At 40.6% G+C, this 14,629-nt stretch overlaps 1 protein-coding gene across 2 annotated transcripts in view; it reads left to right on the forward strand.

Annotated features, from left to right (window-relative positions):
* The window catches only part of LOC107138635 (ubiquinol-cytochrome-c reductase complex assembly factor 1), a 94,088-nt gene that overhangs the window by 54,335 nt on the left and 25,124 nt on the right, over window positions 1-14,629 (forward strand). The window lies entirely within an intron of this gene.

Genomic DNA, 14,629 nt, shown 5'->3' on the forward strand with positions numbered 1-14,629 from the left:
TTTCTTTTTACCAGCTTTTTAGGAGCCCAACGATTGCAAAAATGGGGCAGACTCATATATCATCAGTGAAGCTGGTATAAAAAGCAAGTGTTAAATTTGAGGTTTCAAAAATCACAGCAATAATTTAGAGTGTTCTGACTTTAAAAAAAATATTATTTGGGATTTAAACATATAAATTAGCTGTGGAAATAAAGTTCATTATATCACCTCATCTGGTCTTGTTTTATTTCATTAACTGGTTCTTAAAAACCTTTGTGAGCTGAGTTGCAGCTGAAGAGGTTGGAGACCATTTTTCCTTGGGCCCTTGCCGCACTCCTGAGTGTTGGTAAGAGTAAGAACTAAGACTTGACACAGCTGTAAAAACAGACAGCGCCTTTGGCCTCAGCACTTTCTCCTAGTGCAGGCAGATTTCAGATGTAAATTTCACTCTCTGCTTCTCTCTACTAATGAAGTAAGTTTCTTTTGCTGGGTTTGCAGCCAGGTGTGTCCAGTCTTGTGGCTAACCGGGGCGCTTTACTTAATTTTTCCATTTGTGACATTTCAACCAAACTTAAAAAACAAACATAAAAATTAGCTCAAGGCAATGGCTCAAAGTGTTAATGGTAACCTTAGGCTGACTAAATGACTTCCTCTCAGTTCTGCTATGCCAGACATCTCCACCTTGTGGCTTACAATGAACAGGTTTAAGCTTTCCAAGCCAGGGAAGCAGAGGTGGGAAGGGGTGGGAGTGAGCTGTACTTCAGAAATTACAATTCATCCTATCGGTGGTCTTTGGCATGCCAGTTGCCCCAGCAAGACTTCAGATGATTTCTTGATAGTAGTATGACAGAATAAGAATGAGCCTACTTTCATCACCTGATCTCCTGCTCTCACCATAGCAGAGCTGCTTGATGGAATGGTGCAGAGGGAAAGGTGGTAAAGCTGTGGGCTAAACTGGACTCCTTCGTTAACTTCTGCCTCAGAACCAGTGTTTTGCATTGCAAGGTTCTCAGTGATCACACTCCAGACCACCTCTCCAAACTCATTTCCCCTAGTTCTTGAACCGTAAATATGTGAAACTTTCTAGCACATGTGCCTGGCACTTAGCACTCAGTGAACATCACATTCCATCCTTGCTTTCATATACTCTTCCCTCCGGCCAGGCCGAATGTCTTGTTGTTCTTGTTTTGCGTCTTTCTTCGTTTGGTGCATACACCTAGACTGCCCTAATGCTCCAGCCCCAATGCCTTCACCAAACTGGAAACCAGTCCCAGTTTTCCTTAGCTGCAAGTACGTAATAATTTTCATGTACCTTTCCTCAGGCACTTATTCTATTTTGTATCATGATCATTCATGTATGTTGACAGACTTCCAGGTAAATTTCTGGGGACAGGATCATATGTCCCTCTTTGTATTCTCCAAAGTACCTATAATTGCCTCTTGGCTGGGCTGAATGGGTACCCAGTAAATATCTAAAGAATGAAAGAAAACAGCTTTGGAAGCCCAGAATAAGTATTGAAAAAAATGGTTCAGGGAAATATCCTTTTTATTCTGAAGATATTTGTTTGCCTGTTAGTCTTAAAAATTGGAAGAAAAAGAAATGAGAAAACATTTCCCTTACCGGCAATTTTGCTGTTCCGCCCACCCCCCCATGCTTTCCCATTTTCTGATGGAATTATTTGATTCTAAGGGAAAAAAAAAAAAAAAAGAAAGTTTAGCTAGGCATAGTGGAGCATGCCTGAAACCTTAGTTACTCTGTAGGCAGAGACAAGACAATTGCAAATTTGAGGCCAGCCTGGGCAACGTAGATAGACTTTGTCTCAAAAGATAAAAAGGATCCCAGCAGCTCAGGAGGCGAAGGCAGGAAGATTGCATGTTCAAAGCCAACCTCATCAACTTAGTGAGGCTCTAAGCAACTCGGTGAGACCCTGTCTCTAAAAAAAATATTAAAAATGGCTGGGGATGTGGCTGAATGGTTAAATGCCCCTGGGTTCAACCCCCTGTACCAAAAAAATTAAGAAATTAATTAATTAACTAATTTAATTAAAAGGATTGGGGATATAGCTCAATGGTAGGATGCTCTGGGTTCAGTCTCAAATACTGAGAGAAAAAGTTTATATATAGTATGTATTTCTTTTTCTTTTTTTTTTTTTGGAGAGAGAGAGAGAGAATTTTAAAAAATATTTATTTATTTTTTAGTTTTCAGCAGACACAACATCTTTGTTGGTATGTGGTGCTGAGGATCGAACCCGGGCCGCACGCATGCCAGGCGAGCGCGCTACCGCTTGAGCCATATCCCCAGCCCTATAGCATGTATTTCTAAACTAGGAGGCTTTTAAATCTTAACAAAGGCTTTAGTTTTTGTGAAAATTTCCTTCAAAGTCTCCAAAACTCCCTCCCATTTCCTCCCCCCTAAAATTCTTTGAGCAGTATTGTGCTCGCGCGCACGCACACACACACACACACACACACACACACAGATCGTCAACAAAACTTTTACCATGAAGTACAAATTTTGCTATCTCTAGGTCCAAATTGAAACTCATTGTCAAAGACATTTTTGCTGTGCTGGGGATCGAACCAGAGCCTTGCTCACCCTAGGCAAAAAGATGTTTGTTTTAAAGACAAGGACTGTGATAAAGGTGTAGTTTTTAGGTCCATATGTATGAACTGTGTCAGTGTAAAGAAAGAACAATGCTTTGGGCTCAAGGCCATGAAAATAAGAATATGTGTTTGTTCTCGGATATCAATAGTTCTTTTGAAAGTTTTAAATGGCCTGAATCGTTGGAGTGGATACTCAGGAGAGAGAAAGCTAAATTCTTAGAAGGCACAGTAATTCCATTTGGGAATTGGCTCATGAATTTAAGCTGAGTCCAACTGAAGATATACCTCTAGTGGATGCATTCCTTTCTCTACACAAGTTTCCTATCCCCAGGCCTTAAGACTTGACAAGAGAGCATGGAGTAGATATTTAAGCAGTTTCCTGACTGACCAGGAGCCTGGGTGCATGCAGCTGGGTTGCAAGTCTGATGGCTCAATCGCCTGTCCTTGTGAGTGGCTTGCTGGACTCCCTCCTTTAGGGACGTGTCCCTGAAAGAGAAGTGATAAGCCCTTGTATATTTGAAATCAACCAAAGCATGAAACTCCCCATGCTCTTGATTATGTATTTCATCGCCCGTTTTTACCTTCAGTTGTAGTGAGTTCCTGAAGTCGACTTTGTCTTTTTATGCCTACAGAACCTGAAATGGAACTTTCACATTCTAGGTATTTAGTAGATGTTTCTCAACTGAATGAATAAATGAATGAATTTAATTCTCTTTTGGTGTCTTCATTTTGTCTCAGAGAATTTTTCAGACCCCTAGCTGCCTTGGGGCACTCACACTTTCCATAATGCCCCACCTTAAAAACTCCTCTTGCTGAGTGTTCCCAGTTCAGCTCATTCTTTCAGAACAAGTTACATCTTCTTCCCCTCCTGTTCCTTTTGCCTTCTGTCTCTATGGGTGTCTAGATTTGTGTTGACATTTTTTGTTTCATGACCATAAGATAACTTAGAGCTGAATGCATGGGAGTGGGGCCCACAGCCTAAACCATTTTCCATTTTACCTTTCAGGGGTCACTAATGTTTCTCTCAAATTTCACTCAAGAGGCAGGGGACAAATAGCTCCATAAAACTGTTCTTTTTGTCTCACTTCTGATGTCACCGGCAATCCAGTCCCCAAGCTATAATGCTTAAAACCATTCTCAACTCCTGCCTCATCCTCTGCATCCACTTGGCCTTGCAGTTCTCTGTTAAAAATATCTCCAGGTTTTTTCCTCTCCTCTGTTCCATTACTATACTTTAATCATCTCTCCTTTATTGTAAGTAGCTTCTAAATGAATTCCTGGTCATTCCTCACTCTAGGGAACCCTCCCACCATATAACTGACAGATTTCCTAAATCTCATCCAATCATGCCCTTCTCATTTTGGAAACATCCGAGGACTCGCATCACATATTAGGACAAAATTTAAACTTCTTGGCAATGTATATAGAATGTATATAGAATCCTTTGTAGATATATGAGAATGTGCTGTAGGGGTAGAATGTTTTAATATCTGCAAGTTATCTTCAAGTGGTTTAACAAAACAAAATGGGTGTATGGACATACAGAGATGAAGCAGCTGTCACAATATATTAACGATCATGAATCTAAAGATTAAACATGTTTTTGTTATATTGCTCTTATATCTTTTTAAAAAATTAGAGTAAAAAGAAGTAGTCACGCTCTGATTCCAGTCCACCTTTCTAGTCTAATTTCCAACAAACTGTTACCATCCTACCCCCAGAGAAAAATGTTTGCATGTATGCACACACAAAAACATTGCACTAATTTTAGAATTTTATTGATGTGTGGTGTGCCATATTGATTTGTACTTCTAGGCTTTTGTTTATGCTGTTCCCTCTGTCTAAAGTGATCTTATCCCATCTCCTCTGCTCATGGTGCTGTTGGACACAGCTAGACAGTGTCTCCTTCCTCCAAGACACTTTCCATCACTTGCCAATAATGATAGTATATTTGCCACTCTCCCCTCTGTATTGCTACAACACTCTGTACAGACTTCTGAGATAACAATGTACTGTGGTGTTCTGTAATTACTGGTTTATGTAGGTCACTTGCATTGGATAGGATAAGGATCCTGGGTAAAGATTAAGTTTTAACTTCTGTTTTATGCAGCATGAGTAATATAATTACTACTTAGTTACTACTTAGTTACATAGGTACTTGGCTTCTGCTCTTAGCATTCAGCTAGCACTATCTCCCTAATACTGACTTAATGAACCATCTTTTCTGATCACGCCTGCATTCAATGTCTATGACCCTCCTTTTCCCCACAAAAAATGTGGAGGGGCTAGAGTTGTAGCTCAGTGGTAGAGCACTTGCCTAGCATGCATGAAGCACTGGGTTTGATTCTCAGCACCACATATAAATAAATAACAATAAAGGCCCATTGACAACTAAAATATAAATAAATATATATATATATATACACACACACACACACACACACACACACACATTTCTTCTTTAAAGTGGATTTTTCTCTTCTTGCTCTGACTTATGGGTTCTTGGCTCTTTAGTTACATTTCTAATCTACTTTATAGGGTAAAAGAACCTTAGAATGTTACACTGAGAGCCTCAGAGAGTCTCTAATTCAGTGATTCTCAAGAGGTAAAAAGATTGCACAGGTGTATACATTTTGAAAAGAAGATGTTTGATGCATATCTCTAATTAGGGATCATAGATCTGGGTCTACTCCTGTTTCTTTGTTTAGGATATAGAGGCCCAGAGAAGTTCATTGATTTGCCCTGGGTCATACAGTTAGAAAACAGCAGAATGAGGACCACAGCTGGGACATGCCAGTTTCCAGTTCTCCATGATACCATCCCCCAAATGCAGCCTTCTCTCATGTCTTATTACCAAAGACTTCCAGAGACTAAAAGACAGCTCTTGAATCTGGAGACATTCCATTTCTTAGGTTCCATCCCAAACCTGAGGCCTCTTTTTTTTTTTTAAGACTCTCGAATCCAATACGGCAAAGGTTTCCTACTCAACAGGACTAATAGAGATTAAGGGGAGAAAAAGACAAGAATGCTGACAATGTTCTGAATTTGTTTTCTTTTCCAGCATAGAGTCTGATGAATGTCTCCACATCATATGAATTTGCCTTAGTTGATTTTACAGTTATTTTTCAGAGACTCCTTGGTTGTGTTTTTTTAAGAGTAGGGGAATACTAAGACTGAACACCGGGAGTGGAGGGGTTGGGCCAGGAGACGAACAAAGGCGGTATTATACTGTGCACTGCAAAGCCTATAAATGAATTCAGGAGACACCTAGATGTGTTTCTAGAGGAGGGAATGGGGGTGGGGTATGGTGGAAAGGCAGAAAGGTGGGATTAAGATAAATTAAAATGGGGCCAGTTTGTTGGATAAGGGGGCAGCCTCTTCCTGTTCCCACTGTTGCTTCAGATTTCTCATTCTGCGTAGTTCAGAAGTTAAAACTTACCAGGTACCTCATGATCCCCCTCCCAGCCCTCCCTCTCTTACTTAGCAAAAGAAATTAATTTTAAGGCTATTCCAGCATGGCATAGCAGTGCTTATTACTTAAGTGCTATATCTGTTGCATGTTCCTGAGGAATCTTAGACTTAAAATTGGAAAGGAACCTTGAAATGATCTAGTTTGGAGATTCTCAAATTGTGGCCCTCAATATCAGCAGCCTCAATATCACTTGGGAATTTGTTAAGAATGCAAATTCTGGGGTTGCATGCTGGACTGCTGAATCAGAAACTTCGCAGATAGGATCCAGTAATTTTTTTTTTTTTTTTAAAACAAATCTTCCAGTTTGAGAATCACTGCTCATCATCTGACCCTATATTTTTGTTGTTGTTGTTTTCCCCTGTGGTACTGGGGATTGAAACCAGGGGTGCTCCACCACTCACCTATATCCTCAGTCCTTTTCATTTTTTATTTTTGAGACAAGGTCCCACTGAGTTGTTGAGGCTGATCTCAAATTTGTGATCCTCTTACTTTAGCCTTTCAAATTGCTGGTACTTCAGGTAGGCATGCACCATGATGCCTGGCTGATTGTATTCTTTAATAGATGGTGAAGCTGGGAGAGACGAGTATAAATTAGAAACTGACAGAAGAGAACTCTGGTCTTCTGGGCCAGCTGTTACAGGAGGAGCAGGGTATGAGCATGCAGTAATGCCACGTGAAAATTGGGAATGTCAACTTAATGCAGAATAGAGTTCTCTGATAGTAAGAGCTAACATTTACTGAGTGGTTTCTCTTTGCCACACACTTTATAAGCACCATTTAACATTTACCACATCTTACAACATTCATACCTGCAAGATAGATAGCATTTGAGATAGATAGTACTTCTATCCTCATTTGATAGGTGATGAAGTTAAGGCTCAGAGAGATTAGTATATTTGTTTCCTTTAGCACCTGTAACAGATTACCACAAACATGGCTTAAAACAAAAAAAGATATATTCTCCTGTATTGCTGGAGGCAAAGATAAGTTTCACTGGACTGCAGTCAAATCATGGCAGGGTTGTGCTTCTTCTGGAGGCTCTAGGGGAAAATCTGTTTTTGCCCCTTCCAGCTTAGTGACTGCTGACGTTCCTTGACTTGTGGCTACATCACTGTAATCTCTGCCTCCATATTTTTCTGTCTGGGTCAAATCTCCCTCTGCCTCTTTCTTGTAAGAATATATATGATTGCAATATAGGGCTCACCAAGATAATTCAGGCCAGTCTCCATATCGGTAGTCAAGTGTTCTTTCAGTCTCCCTCTAACTTCCATAATATATGTCACATAGCGCTGAACCTGTTGATCCTTAAGTCTGTCCTAGATCTTCCAGTTTGAGTGTTAGTTCCTAGAGGACAGAGATTCCATTTTTCCAATTTAAAAAATTAAGAGACTGTTGTGGTGCATGCCTATAATCCCAGCAACTCGGGAGGATGAGGCAGGAGGATTGCAAGTTCAAGGGCAGCCTCAGCAATTTAGCAAGTCTCTCAGCAACAAATGAGACCCTGTCTCAAAAAAATAATAAAAAGGGCTGAGGGTATGGCTCAGTGATAAAGCTCCTCTGGGTTCAACCTCTAGTACCAAAGTAAAATAAAGTAAAAAATTAAGATATAGTTCACTATATCATAATATTTGCCAGGTACAGTGATGCACACTTGTAATCTCAGTGACTTGGAAGGCTGAGGATAGAGGCTCATAAATTTGAGGCCAGCCTGGGCAACTTATCAAGACCCTGTCTCAAAAAATTAAAAAGGGCTGCTGATGTAGCTCAGTGGTAGAATGCCCTGTGTTCAATCCCCAGTACCTGCCTCCAAACAAAACAAAACCACACACCATACTATTCACCATTTTAGTAAATTCACAGTGTTACACTGCCCTCACCACTATCTAATTCCAGAGCTTTTTTTTTTCCCCCCCTTTGTGGTACTGGGGATGAACTCAGGGACTCTTGCATGAAAGCAAGCACTGTACCCCTAAACTACTCCCCCAGCCCATTCCAGAACATTTTTATCACCTCAGAAACAAACCCTGAATACATTAACGTCATTGCTCATCTCCCCCCTCTCCCCAGCCCCTGGAAACCAGGATCTTACTTTGCCTCTCTATGAATTTACCTATTCTGGACATTTTATATAAATGGAATGATATAATAAGCAGCCTTTTAGTTTTGGCTCTGTTCAGTTAGCATACTGTTTTCAAGGTTCATCCCTGTTGTAGCATATTTCAGTATTTATTCCTTTTTATGGATAGTCTATTGTCTGGATGTATCACATTTTATTAAGTATTGGACACTGGAGTTTTTTCTACTTTTTAGCTTTATGGATAATGCTATTATGAACATTGACATACGGTTTTCATCTGAACATATGTGTTCAGGTCTCTTGGGGATTGCTGGGTCCTATGGTGACTATATGTTAGCTTTTTTGAGGAACTCGGATATTGTATCTTTTATCAAGTGATTTGGATTCCTAGGATGATATCCAAAGTTCATTTGCTTATAATGAAGTAACAGTTTCACAATATGTAGTTGTAATCCCATTTCTTATTCTGCCAGCAAATAAACATTTACACCCACCATTTCAGACTGTAATAAGAAAGGACAGTGTGGTATAATGGAAGGAATTCTGGCCAGCCTGGCTACTCTATGGGTGAGCTTGAATAAGTCAGATCCCCTCACCTCTCTGGGGAAGTGAGTTAGATGATTTCTACATTCTCTTCCAGACTTAACATTTTGTAACTCAGTGAAAGTCTGAAAAGCTAGCCTTGTGTTAAATCCCAGAGCTTGTGTTCTGTTTTTTTAGCAGTTCATCATTCTCTGGCTGATTTCTGTTCCCAGACACAAATAAGGTTTTATCCATCTAACCGTCCATTTTATTGTGGGCCTGCTAACTTCTAGGTACTATGCTAAGCACTAGAGATACAAGGATGGCTAGGATATTATCCCTGACTCCCAGGTCAAGTAGGAGAAGACAAATGTATGAACAGATAATTATAATATTAAGGAATTATAATGTTTTAAAATTTGCTAAGAATGCCCAGAGGAGAATAGCTCAGGATAGATGACATTTAGGTTGGATATTTCTGGTAAAGTGGGTGTTTGCTAGACTAGAAGAGCTTTCCAGATAGGACCAGTGTGGATAAAGCCACAGAGTGGTATGAGAAGGCAGAGAACTTTTGGATTCATTTAGTGACTTTTTCCCTTTTCCTGCAATGGTGAAAGCAAATTCTCTTTAAAGTACTGGCCTCATATGGATCTTCTTCCATGTTGTTTTGTTTTGTTTTAGGGGACTTCAAGACTTTAGCTCAATTTCTGAGTACGGAGGTTCATTGAATGGTTGAGGAACCTTGGTTAAAATTTGGGTTTCTTTGTAGCACAAGCTCACTTTGGGTTCCTGCAAATGCCCTCTTATCCCTCTAAGGGTTTTAGTTACATAAAAATATTAGCAATGTAGAATTCTACAATATGATTGGCACAGCCCAACTAAATTTCTAAATTTGACTAGAAACATATATGGAAGGCTTTGTGTTTTAACCACCCCTTCCCAGCCCCCCAGCCTTCACGAGGGGTCATTGTACAGCTCTTTCCATGGTCACTGTTCTCTTCCCTTTTACTGGAGGGCAAAACTAGGGCAGAGAAATAATTTTTATTCACTTCTGAAAGGTTACAGTAATAAAGAAACTCTTGTTAACATCAGAGAACATTGCAGCCAAGAGTTTTCACAGTCTGGCATTGTTTATTTTACATGTAATTTGGAACCTTCTGCACTCTTAAAATATTGGCACAAAAATGTTTTAACTCTTGCAGTACTTTGCTGTAGGCAGCAGAATTGTGGTGTCAGAGGGGCAGCAGGACTCTTGAGAGCCATTTTCCCTGTTTCTTTGGGAGAAATGGTAGAAGTGTGTGTGTGTGTGTGTGTATGCATGAATACACATTCACTCTCAGGTATGTGTGCCTCTCTGCATTGAACATTAAGAACTTTATCTTCCGGATGTGGTGGCACATGCTTGCAATCCCAGCTGCTCAGGAGGCTGAGATAGGAGGATCACAAGTTCAAAGTCAGCCTCCACAACTTAGTGAGGCCTGAAGCAACTTAGTGAGATCCTGTCTCAAAATAAAATATAATAAGAGCCTCTAGGTTCAATTCCCAGTTCCAAAAAGAAAAAAAAAATTATCTGTCCTGATGAATTTACATGCTTCCCTTCATTAAACAATAAGAATGGTGTAACAGTCCTGCTTTCCTTTTTTGCCGTGATGATCAGAAAGTACAGAACTCCCTTATTTAGATATTTTGATAGAATTATTCATTATCTTCTTTCTTGCACATGCACATTTTATTACTTAACTCTTTGACTTTTATTTTGGTTGAGATGCATTCTTTGTATGAGCCATACTCTGTGTCAGGTATTTTGCAGACATCATCTTATTTAGTCCTTACAGGTTACCTTGAGATATAGTTGAGTGTGTCCCAAGTTTACAGATTAGGAGAGGCAACGGGCAGAGAAGTTAAAGCCCTTGCTTGTGGCCACTATAGGAAGTCACAAAGCCAGATCTGAATGGTTTCAAGACCTATGCCCTTCTGGCCATCAGATACACTTTTTTTTTTTTAAATATTTTTTTAGTTGGCAATGGACCTTTATTTTTATTTATATGTGGTGCTGAGAATCAAACCCAGTGCCTCACACATGCTGGGCAAGCACTGTTCCACTGAGATACAACCCCAGCCCACTTGAATACACTTTTGTTTAAGTCAATTTAAACCTTTTTTTTTTTTTTTTTTTTTGAATTTTTAATATTTATTTTTTAGTTTTCGGCAGACACAACATCTTTGTTTGTATGTGGTGCTGAGGATCGAACCCGGGCCGCACGCATGCCAGGTGAGCGCGCTACCGCTTGAGCCACATCCCCAGCCCCAATTTAAACCTTTTTTTAAAAAAAGAATCTTTTCCCATAATACCTTTATTTTATTTAATTATTTTTATGTGGTGCTGAGGATTGAACCCAGTGCCTCACATGTGCTAGGCAAGCACTCTACCACTGAGATACAGCTCCGCCCCCCCCCCTTTTAAGTAGGGAGCATTTAAGGAATAATGAATGAGCAAATAATGAAAGTAGCCTATCCATTGATAGGAGTGAGTCACTTATGTTGAATGAGATAATTAGTAGCTTGCTCCATCAAAGAGTTTTTGTTGTTGTTTTCTTAGGTTGAAATTAAGATTTAGAAACAATTACCAAAGGAAGCCATGAGTTAAATGCTAGAATAGAAATTCAGCTTCCCTAGTTCCAGGTTCAACTTTGCTTCCAGAGTTTGGAGGACCTTCTCCTTCCCCCATCTGTCTGAAATTCTGTGGGATTAAAATAGAACTGTTTATTAACCTGGCCCTTGCTGAGACCCAGGCATTCCCCAGGGCTGGCCATGTTCTCTGTAACCTGTCTGGCCTGGGGACTGTAGCCTGTTACCTCTTAGGCTCTCCTTCCTCTAAGTCTGGCACTTTCTCCCTTGGCCTCCACAATGGAGTTATGGCAAAATAAGCAGAGAATACCACCATCAGGTGAGGTCTGCAGAGCTGTCACCAAGGTGTGCCCTTCTTCAGGGATCTCTAGCAGAGGGCTCCTTCTCCTGCAGGAGTTGTCTCTGAGCAAAGGATTCTGGCCACCATGCCTGTTCCTGTAGGCTGTAGATCTTCTGTTAAAGTCAGTCAGAGGATCCCGAACCTTTGGGTTCTGCTCTGTTTTCATTCCCCATCAAAGGAACAAAGAGGGCTCAGGACTTTTCTGCTCTTTGCCCTTTTAGAAAGCACACCTGCTATTTGCTTCTTGACCTTCAGAAACTGTCTGTATTGAAGAATCCAGGTTAGTAATGCGTATGCAATTCTGTACCGGGGAAACAGGCCAAAATCTAGTGAAGACCCTTGTGTGTTTCTGCTGTTTACCTCTCAGGTAAGGAAATGCTGTGCTAAAAAGTCCAGAAGCCAGCTTCCAGTTTCCCAAGCAGTCACCTCCCATCATATGGACTTTGCAGCCAGAGAGACCTGGGTTCTTATCCTACTTCTGCCACAACATGGCCTTGAGACCCTGGGCAGATCTCTTCACCTCTCTTCACCTTTCCTTATCTCTATGACTTAGCATAGTGCCTAGCATATATTAGGCACTGATAAATAAGTCCCAAAGCACTGTATATAGACCTTTCCAAAAGCACCTCGCATACATATTAAAGGTGTATTATTTTCTTCCCTTGTGCCCCATTGAACTCTGGATTTCTGGAGGATGGAGACCATGTCTTCTTTTTATCTCCTGATCAGCCTGGCTGGGTCTCCTGGTCAGCCTAGCTGTACTCAGTTGATGTTGGCCTGATCCATTAGAATGACTTGGGCAGAGCAGGGTGGATGTGAATGTTTTAGTTTCTCCATCTGTATGTAGGGAAATAGTAACTCCTTATTTTGGAGCCTTTGAGGACAATTTAAAATGCTACGTGTGAAGTGTTTGGAGCCCTTCGAAAGGAGGGTACTGGGGAAATTAATGGTGTTTTTGCTGTTCTTGGGAAAGTCCTTTGTGGTTCCCAGTGAATAAATTATTTGGAGTGAGTTTTCTAACACCTCCTACTCTGCCCTGTTCACTGTGGCTTTTTTTTTTTTTTTAAGAACTGTCTACTGTAATGCTTCTTTGCTTATGACTTATAAAGATATATATTTTTGGTGTTGGACTTTTGACCCCTTTCTGCTCCCAGGAGAGACATTTCTATCAGAATAATAAAAGGTGTAAACTGTGTATTGCTCTTTTTTTTAGGCTGTGGGCAGTTTAGCTGCTGGGGTTAAGAATCAGCAGACTTGTGGTTTGTATGTGATTATTGGGGGGAGAAAAAGATGATTCCCACTGAGTCCTCAGCGGCCTTCTAAGCGTCCCCCACTCCACTCCTCTTCAACCCTGCTCCATGTCCTTTTGCTAAGATTTTTTGGATTTCAAATGCACCCTGTTGTCTTTAGTACTTTGAATTCAGATATTTATGGCGATTCCCTTTCTCTTTCAAAGACAGAAGGTGTTTATGTCTATTATGCTTTAGGTCCCAAGGTGACCTGCCAAAGAAGAGCCTCCTTCTTTGAAGGGTTCATCTAGCTCCTTTCTCATCTGTCAGGTGTGGTGATGCAGAGCAGTGGTGTGCGTGGGGACCTGCTTCCCTTATAGTCCCTGATAACCTACACCATCATAAAAGGCTTACTGTTACCTTCTTTGTGCATTTTTTGCCCGGGGATACAGAGGGGACCAAAATATGATCTTATTCTCCAGAATTTTATAGTAAAGCCTCCAGTAAGTATCCCTTGTTCTGTTCCTGAGTGGTGTGTCCTACCTCATGTCAGGGCTTGCTGCGTTTTAGCAGCAGTGGGCTCCCAATCTGTCCCCACATTTCTGTACCCTTCATAGCACTGGGCAGTGCTCATCTTAGGGACCTCAATGGCAGGCTTAGGGCAATAGCACTAAATTACCACCTATCATTCTATGTATTTTATTGACTTATTTTACTTCTTGTGTGCCCTCCTCCCCTTTCTAGAACTATCTCTTTACTGTTATAGCCTCAACTCCTAGAACAGTGCTCAATCCAGGAACAGCATGGAATATACATTTAATGAAGGCATTATGGAATATTTCTTTTAGGTTCAGTAGCAACATTAATTTGTATGGCTCTCTTAAGGATTGTTTTATTTATTCATTTATTTATTCAAGGAACATTTTTGACCCACACCATTTAGTGCTAATCCCTAAATACTATTGGTTTCATATACCAGAGAGATTTTACAGGACTTGCAATCTACTTTATGCCAAGAAAAGAAATGAGTGGAATCTTTCCTAGGTTCAGATCCAACCTAAATAAATTAACAGGTAAGATATGAGTTCAACTGCTGTTTTGATTTGCTTTTGCTGCAGGCTTCCTAGATAAGCTATCCCACAGCAGGGCCGAATGTGATGGGAGGAGAGGACAGAGGAGTAGGCAAGATCCCCAGGTGCTGAGGAGAGGACGAAGACTTCCAACCCCACCTCCAAGTGGAGGAGTGTGTTGGCTTCATTACTTCCTTTCTAAGGCAGTGTCACAGTGTGATTGAGTGTTCAGGCACAAAAGCCAGACTGGGATTTGGATCCCATGCCAGCCCTGTGTCCTTAGACAAGGTACCTAATTTCTGTGCCTCAGTTTCCTGTCCATAAAATAGGGCTGTCTGCCCACTTCAGCATTTTGAGGGTTAAAAGAGTTTCTACACATGAGGCTCTTTCAGCACTGCCTGAGAGTTAGGTAGATACTTAGTACTGTTATTCATTTTATTAATGTTAAGCATTTTTCCTCACATGTTATTATAAAAAGAAAAAGGAAAGGCAATCTTGCATAGTTTTGATGGGAAAAACTGAAGCTCAAAGTGATTTTTCTTCTAGAATCACAAGGTGGGGAAACTGCTCCTGGGCCTGAACTTAGATTCTAGCCCATTTTTTAGACCCAAGTTGGGACTTGAATACAGACCACTAAAGAGGACTCTCTAATAGACACCACATTTTAGCTGATTTTTTTCTCTTTCCCTTGGATAAAATACCCTTTAA

The sequence above is a fragment of the Marmota marmota genome, unplaced genomic scaffold (genome assembly GCF_001458135.2).
Source record: "Marmota marmota marmota unplaced genomic scaffold, marMar, whole genome shotgun sequence".
Classification (NCBI taxonomy): Eukaryota; Metazoa; Chordata; class Mammalia; order Rodentia; family Sciuridae; genus Marmota; species Marmota marmota.